Source organism: Trichechus manatus, unplaced genomic scaffold (genome assembly GCF_000243295.1).
Source record: "Trichechus manatus latirostris isolate Lorelei unplaced genomic scaffold, TriManLat1.0 scaffold00128, whole genome shotgun sequence".
NCBI classification, from domain to species: Eukaryota; Metazoa; Chordata; class Mammalia; order Sirenia; family Trichechidae; genus Trichechus; species Trichechus manatus.
The window spans coordinates 3,704,404-3,713,526 of NW_004444064.1; positions in this window are offsets into that span (position 1 = coordinate 3,704,404).

Here is a 9,123-nt window from a genome sequence, read left to right on the forward strand (position 1 = left end):
GTATGGCCCCCAGACACCCTTTTAGCTCAGTGGTGAAGTTACCTCCGAGGTTCACTGTTCAGCCGGGGAGTGGACAGCCCCGTAAAACCAAATGAGACTAATGAGGTATAGGAGTCCAGTGAGAAGGGCCAGAAAGCAGAAGGGGACAAGGAAGCTGGTGATACGGAACCCAAGGTTGAGTAAGGATATTGTTGGTATGTTGTGAGAATGTTAACCATTGTCACAGAGCAACATTTGTACTAACTGTTAAATGAGAAACTACTTTGTCCTGTAAGCCTTCATCTTAAGTGAGAATAATAGCACAATTTGAAAAGCGTAGTCAATGTCACTGAACTGTGCATGTAGAAATTTTTGAAATGATGTATCTTTGGCTATGTGTATTTTCACCAAATAAAAAAAGGTTGAGAAGTTAGAGGGTTGATATGTTGTGGGGTTGTTAACCAATGTCGTAAAACAACATGTGTACTTCTGTCTCATGAGAAACTATTTGTTCTGTAAGCCTTCACCTGAAGTACAATAAAAAAAAAATGTACAATAAAAAAAAATCAAACAGCATATTGCAGTCGCCAAATCTTCTGCAAAAGACCTCTTTAAAGTGTTAAAAACCAAACATGTCATCTTGAAGACTAAGATGCACTTGATCCAAGCCATGGTATTTTCAATCACCTCATATGCATGTGAAAGCTGGAGAATGAAGAAGGAAGACTGAAGAATTGATGCCTTTAAATTATGGTGTTGACAAAGAATATTGAATATACCATGGACTGCCAAAAGAATGAACAAATCTATCTTGGAAGAAGTACAGCCAGAACGCTCCTTAGAAGCGAGGATGGTGAGACTGTGTCTCATGTACTGTGGACATGTTATCAGGAGGGACCAGTCCCTGGAGAAGCACATCATGCCTGGTGACGTAGAGGGTGAGCGAAAAAGAAGATGACCCTCAATGAGATGGACTGACACAGTGGCTGCAACAGTGGGCTCAACCATGGCAAAGACTGTGGGGACGATACAGGAGCATTGTGGACAGTGTTTCATTCTGTTGTACGTGGGGTCACTGTGAGTCAGAAACGACTCGACGACAGCTAACCACAATCAAATCTTCTGACTTTTCAACGATGAAACATACAAATTTTTAGAACAAAAAGATTACAGGGAGGAGAGCAGGGGAGACCCACCCAGGGCAGACGGGGTGGGGGACCCAGCAGGCAGAGCCCACGTGGACGCCCTGTGTGAGACGGGCTGGGGCTGACCACCATGCTGTCCGAGAGACCTCAGCAAACACAGGAAGGTCCTCCATCTGTGCTGTCGTCCGACAGCCACCCACTGTGGCCAGCGCTACTGAGCAACTGAACTTTCTTTTTATTTACTTTAAAAGTGAGCAGCCACATGGGACCAGCGGCTGCTGCGTGGGACAGCACAGCTTTAAATGTTATTCTGTTTCATTCTTGAAACCCCCGGTGAAGTGGTTATTGTGCTAGCCCACGGGCAAGGGTCTCCGGGAACATCCCTTTTCAGGGACAAGCTCCTCCTACGTCCACCACTCCATAAAGAGCCTCTTTCCGGGCTGTTCCCAAATTAAATGAAGCTTGAAGGCCTGACACACAAAAACAGGAAGACACTACTGGATGATAACACGTACATTTGAAATGGTTCTGACCAGCTTCTGAGTCACTTGTGGTAGCGTGTTCTTTAAACGCCCAGACGATGCGGGCTCAGGGCAGCCCAGCCGGAGCGTGGCCAAGGCACCACACTCACACTGCAAGGTGACCTGTGGCACCAGAAGAACAGTAGCCCAAGGAGAGCGAGACCTCAGAGCTGCAGAGGAGGAAGGCGAGGGGACAGTGCTCCAGCAGGTCCCTCCCACACCTGGGCAGCAGGCTCCACAGACCCTCCAAGAGTGTACCACGGTGGACAGAGGAGGGGGCTCACGATGACCAGGAGAACGGGCAGAGATCTCCCGGTGCCCCCAGTGGAGGAGAGCGGAGCTGGAAGTCATAGTTAGCATGCCTGAAATAGGCCACGTGAAAGGGTGCCGATGACACACACATGAGCAGCCAGTGCCCATGCAGCGAAACGCTAAGGGCCACCGTGTGGCTGAGACCTGCGCCTTTTCACACAGCCCCATCAGGTGCTGCTGGCCCATCTGCTGAGATCTGCCTGAAGCAAAGCTGCTCCTCCTCCCGGACAGAGCAGGGCCCGTCCCTGGAACCCACCCTCGCTCTCCCGCTCGCCCATCACCCTGCAGGAACAGCGCCTTCAGGCTGCGCGCCCTCCCCTTCTGCCCTGCCAGGTGCACGCAGGACTGGAAGGGACATTAAGGCCGCTTTTTGGTTTACTCATACCCTTCCAGACCACATTCTTTGCACAGAGCCTGCTCAAGGAGAGAAAAAGAAGCAGCTCTGGGTTCAACATCTAAAACTATAAAATTAGTTTTTAATCAAAATCATGGTTCAACCTTTAACAGAAAACCAGAGCAGAGGGTGCGGTCTGCTTTCAGCAGAGGGCATTTCCTGTAAGGTGGCAACATAAGGATGGAGTCACACACAATCTTAGGGTGCCTGAGGACACCTGGAGGGCCACCAGTGACTGGCGATCTCATTTTTGATCACACCGAAAATCACCCAGCGCTTAGCTGCCGTTTTTTCTCCTCAGGCAAAGAGGGCCTGCGGTGCAGGAAGTGGAAGGTTCTAGCAGCACTGAGCACGCAGGACCTCCCAGCACCCCCAGCTGCAGGACAGGGCCACTGAACCCCAACAGATGAATGGCTCAGGGGGGCTGCAACCACACGGGTTTCACTGGGAGTACTACCTTTCTAACTCATTCTGTGTTTAGTCTCTACCTGAGACCTTCAGGCCTAATATATTATGCAGTCCACTGAGAACAGAGTCACCCTGAGAAAAAAGGGAGAAACAACACCTGATTTGACAACCTCTGGGGCCGAGGATGAGGCATGGGGCTGGAGGGAAGGAAAAACAGGGCAGAGAAACCCAGAACAGACGGGCCAGGAGGGCGCAGATGTGTCCCAACGGCCTGTGAATCAAGGGGGGAGTCCCAGCTTCCAAACACCCACCACATGTTCCTGGATTGGCACCGAAGCCCTGTGAAACCTAGGAACGGAGGAGTTAGCGTTGCTTTCATTATAAAGCCCTTTTCAAAGCATACTGCCAGTAAACTCAGAAATTAACATTCGTAACCCTTCATTCTCGCTGTAGAACTGAAGGTTAACTGCCCCTCACCAGTATTTAACAGGGACATTTCCAATTAAGCACACACCATTAGTCACAGGACAGTGAAAACCATCAATAACGGAGCCATGGGCCCTTCAGGACCAGCCCCCGCGACCCCCGCACTAACTCTGCACGGAGGGGCTCCTATAAGCCCCTGCCCTCACACACAGAACAGTTATCAACCTCAGGATATCAAAAACTGATACATGGACCTAATCTGCCGTCCACATTCCGATTCTGACAATTGTCCTGACAACGCTCCTTCCGGCATCCGCATTTTTTCCTCCAGGACTGGCTCTGGTCCAAGGTCACAGATGACATTTAGACATCCCATCTCCTTAGTCTCCTTTACACTGGAAAGGACCTCAGCCTGACTCTCCCATGACAGTTATTTTGTACAACATTCTACGCTTGGGTGGGTCTGATGTCTCTGCCAGTTAGATTCATGGTGTGAACCCCTGCCCAGTGTGTTAGGAGTGACCCTATGTCATCCTTGGGGTGTCACACCCAGAGGCACACACAGTTCATCTGCTCCTCACTGGTGATGTCATTTTTGATCACCCCAAATCACCCACTGCTTAGAGAACTATAAGGCCGTGCAAATACCCTGTTCCTTATCTGACACTCCCTCTCTAGGTTTAAAATCAACTCATGATTCTTGTCCAAAACAAATTGGACAATGATGGCTGCAAAATGGTGACTTCCCAACCCATATTTATCACTTGGCATTCTACTATGGGGAAGAGCCCTTGATCCTCTTCTTTCCTCCCACCCACCCATCTAGCATCAATACAGTATCATGGATTCCTATTTTATTCAGTGGGCTAGACATCACTATTACCCTATTTTGACACTCAAATTGCCTTTCATCTGTCCCTTTTGAGCCAACTCTTATGTCTTTCAGACATGCCCCAAACATATTTTCAGAACTTTCTTCATTTCCGGCACAGTAAGATGTTGAAGGCTCATCTCGTATTCTTTTGTGGCCCAGCCTTGGAGTGAGCCATTCTCCAAGAAGTGCTGGTTCCTTTTAGTGGGAAATGGTATTTAGAAACCAAGACCTGAGAGCTAAGTGTGCTCATTGCTATGGGGTGTCACTGCATCTAGGCCCTTTAAGTGGACAGAGCTAGAACACATATATTTAAATATTTTAAGTGAATATTAGAAATGATGGATCCATACTAATGCCTCCAATTCTAATCCAACTGCCATTCCATATTTGTTTCTTCTTTTTTCCACAGTGAGAACCCTGGCTCTCAGGTAGTGATTCATTTATTCACTTGCTCAGTTCTATGACACACATAGTTTCAGAATTGCTACACCTAACCCACTACCAAAAAAAACCCAAAAACCTACCAAGAGAAAAATCCAAGATTGCAATTCTTTTTACTTCTAAACTAAAGGTATATAACGTACCATGCTCCAAAGTTACTTGCATTATTTTTTATTCCCTTCATTGTTTCACGGGTGTGTTCATTTTTGTTTGAATTTAGTTTTTCACATCCTTGTTGGTTTGTTTCTTTAATATGTACAACACTAACATGTTTTCAAAAGTCAAAACTACATAAAAAGATATATTCAGAGCCAAGTCACTTCCTTCTGTGGAATATATGTCTCTTCTACCCAATCTCCTTCCCACCTCACCCCTTTGTAGGTAATCAATTTAATTTTCTTCTCATGTTTCTTCTTGCAAAACTAAGTAGAAATATGTACACCTTCTTTCACCTTCTTTCTTACAAAAAGGTGGCATACTATATATACTTCTTGCACTTGGCTTTTTTCACTTCGTATCAGTTTACAGAGATCCTCATCATACCTTTTTTCAGTTGCATAACACTCCACAGTGTTGTAAAATAATTTATTCAACCAATCACCTATGTTCTAATGTTTTACAAATAATGCTGCGATGAATAATCTTGTGGATATGTATTTTTGTACTGTTGGAGGATATCTTCAGGGTAAATTCCTAGAAGTGGCTTGCTGGGTTAAAGGGTAAATGCCTATGTAGCTTTGCTAGACACTGCCAGATTATCCTCTACAAGGTTGTACCATTGTGCATTTCTACCATCAAAACATGAGAGCGCCCACCTCCCCATAGCCTAGCCAACAAAGTGTATGGTCAAGCTTTCAAAATTTTGGCAATCTGCTGTGTAAGAAATGGTACCCTCGTGAAGTTTAAGGACATTTTTATACCACTGTGTGTGTGTGTATGTGTGTGTGCTATCCATCCATGTGTTTTGCCCATTTTCCTATAGGATTTTGGTCTTCTTTCCCTTAACTCTTAAAATATTTTGGGATATGTTAAAAGGAATTTCTCACAGTTGATCTTTTTGTCTTTTATCTTAGTGGATTTCTGTTGTTGTTAGTGGTGGGTTTTTTGGTTTTGGCAAAAGGTTTCTTTCAAACTCACCCATCTTTTCTTTTGTTAAATCAGAATTTTGAGTCACACTTTTAAAAAAGCCTTTCCCAACACACAGGTTATATTCACCTATTTTTTTCCTAGTACTTGAATAGTCTCCTTTTATACATTTAGCTCTCCGATCCACTCAGAGTTCATTTTTGTATATCGTGTAAGGTATAAATCTGATCTGATCCACTCAGAGTTCATTCTTGTATATTGTGTAAAGTATAAATCAGTCTTTTTCAAAATGGTATCCATTCATCCTAACACCATTTATTAAACAGTCCATCTCTGACCCAGCAATCTGAGATACCACATTGTCATATATAGATTTTCATCTATATTTGGGTGTTTCTGAACTTTCTATGCCACTGGCCTATCCGTCTGCCCATGCCCAGAACCACACTGTTGGAAACATAGAGGCTTTATAGCATGTTTTAATATCAGACAAGGCTAGTCTCTTCTTCTTAGCTCTTTCTTTTCTGACTTTCTAGCTACTCATGTATGTTGGTTTCTCCATTTGAACTTTAGAATCAACACGTCCAACCCAAGCGAAAAAAAGACCATTGCCATGTTTGTATTTTTAGACGAATCCCATTAAATTTACAAATTAACTTAGGAAGAACTGATATCTTAATGACGCTGAGATGGCCTAAGCAAGAACAAGGCATATCTTTTCATTTGTTCAAGCCTACTTTTGCATCTTTCCGGAGCGTTTTATAGTTTTCTTCACTTAGGTTTTCAACAGTTCTCATTTAATATACCGATAAGTACTTTAACTTTATTACTATTGTAAATGGGGTTGTTTCTTCCACGATATCTCCTACCTGATAATTTTTTTGTTTATATGAAAGTTATTGATGTTTATATATTAATGTTATATTTCTGCTACCTTGGTGAATTCCTTTGTTATTTGATTTATTGTTGATTCTCTAGGGCTGCGCCATCCAATATGATAACCACTAGCTACTGTATTGGACGGCACATGAAGAGAACATTTCCACCACTGCAGAAAGTTCTATTAAACAATACTGCTCTACAGCTTTCCAGATACACTGCAGAGACAGTTTCTTCTTTTCCTTCTTCTTTTCCAAAGTTTATGCCTTTGTTTTCTCTAGTCCTTTTCTCGACCTGGCTGGCGGGTACATGAGGGTTCCCTTGGCAATTTATTTATTTATTACCTGTATTTTGTGCCACCTGTACTTTCTGCCTTGGCACAAACCCTACCCTGAGGCAATGAAGTAGAGCACCTACTCCCTCTTTGGGGGAGAAGTGAAACTGATGGGGGAAGACACAAATTAGCATCCCCTAAATTTATCCTGCCACACTGAATTTCAACAGTACCGAATGACTGACATTTGCGGGTCCTGAAGAGAAAGATGTTTAGATTTGTGTTAACTTTTAAATCAGAATTTGTAATAAAGAAACAGAAAGTATATTTCTGAATCAGATTTCATTAGCTTAGTATTTCCATGATCTTTTATATCTTTAACCACATGTAGAATTTTCACTAACGTACAGTTCCTTTCTGGCTTGGTAGACCTTTCACTTGAAGGACCCCACCTACCACAGATAGCACTAAACATGGCTTGTAAAAGTAAAGTAGGCTAATAATCAAAAAGAAGAAACCAGTTGTTGGAAATATTCATTTTTTTAATTAATTTTTTGTTTGGGCTGATTCACAAGACAATCATTCTTGGGAGCATAAGAGAGAAGGGAGACAGCAAGTACACGTGCAGCCTACAGCCCCACTGTGCTCCTCGGGGTCACAGGTGGAAAAACACATACACATCTGGGAAACCTGACAGAGGCATCCAGTACTTGATTCTATGCACCTCCTTTTGTTCCTCAGTCAAGAAGCTGGGATGGCTGGAGAGAAACAATGATGAACACACTTAAAAAGATAAGTTAACTGACAGGTCTATATTTGTATCTAATATACTAGTCTAGGTTGCAGCCTTAAATACAACTGCAGCCCACACTAAACACGGAGAGCTTTGTTAAATATCATAAAAGGGCCTTGAGCTCAGCTAGCAACATAACAATTGGAGGAAGGTACCTATAAAAATCTCCCAGGGAATTTAATAAGCCTGTTACAGGATACAATTGCAATACAAAGAAAGGAAATAATACTGCTGTGGAAAAGGAAAAAAATGAACTTCAAAAGCTTTAAATCCTATTGATAACACTTGAGGATCGAAGAACAACCTTAGATTGTCCACAAGTTGAGAAGCAAACAATCCTGAACCATGAACTGACATCAGGTAGCTTTAATTCTCACAAAAGAAGTCCTACAAGAGGTTGCTGATATCCCTCTACAGTTGTTTTAAAGAACAAAGGCAACAGTATCACTAGCAAAACAGATGAAAAAGGCAGAGAAGTTGATTTCAGCTGAAATTCCTAGACATGGGCGTTATAAAAGGAGAACCCCTCCCACGTTCATAAAGCTTCTCAGCACAGACTAAAGACAAGGAATCTCGTCTTCAATCCCAACATCTTCCCACACACCCCCATCCATTTCATAAATGAAGCCAGCCCTTGAAATTATTTACACACTCAGAAATAGACCCAAAGGCAGAAAGGGACAGGAGCTGGTTGAATGGACACGGGAAATCTGGGGTGGAAAGAAGTGTGCTGTCACAGTACAGGGAGAGCAACTAGGGTCACACAGTAGTGTGTGTACAAACTTGTGTATGAAGGGCTAACTTGAACTGTAAACTTTCATTTAAAACACAATAAAAATAAATAAATGCATTTAATTACATATATAAAAAAGAAATTGACCCAGTTATATATATATTTGTATGAAGAACATCTAATCGAAAGCAGAAAAACAATACAATGCAGAGTGCTTTTACCTTTACGGTGTTCAAACAATTCAGTATTTTCTTCAGGGCTCACTCCTGCAGGTTGTCTGATCTAAAGTATCTTCAGTCACTGTGATCTGAGACCCACCAAGGCTGGGGAGAACAGCTGGGAGAAACCAGACCTTCCATCTCTTCTAGCATACTTAAAAGGCTAAAATGAAACCAAACGCTCCTCTAAAAATCATAAACTACACAGTCAAATAGTAAAAATACGAAGGATCAACAATGTATCTGAAACAGAACAGAAAAATCACCTGGGAACTGAACCCATAAAGTTCCCGCAGCATCACTCTGTCTTCACATTACTCTGTCCCCCAAAAATATATGAAGTCCTAGCCCCTGGACCTGTGCACGGGACCCTGCTTGGAAATCAGAGTTTTCTTTTATGTTAATGAGGTCATACCAGAGGAGGATGGGTCCTAAACCTAATCCCTTCTGAGTGGTGTCTTAGCAAGACGGCAAACAGCCATGGAGAGCGTCTTAGTCATCCAGTGCTGCTCTAACAGAAATACCATGAGTGGATGGCTTCAACAAGAAGTTTATTCTCTCACAGTCCAGTAGGCTACAAGTCCAAATTCAGGGCGTCAGCTCCAGAAGGCTTTCTCTCTCTGTGTCGGCTCTGGAGAAA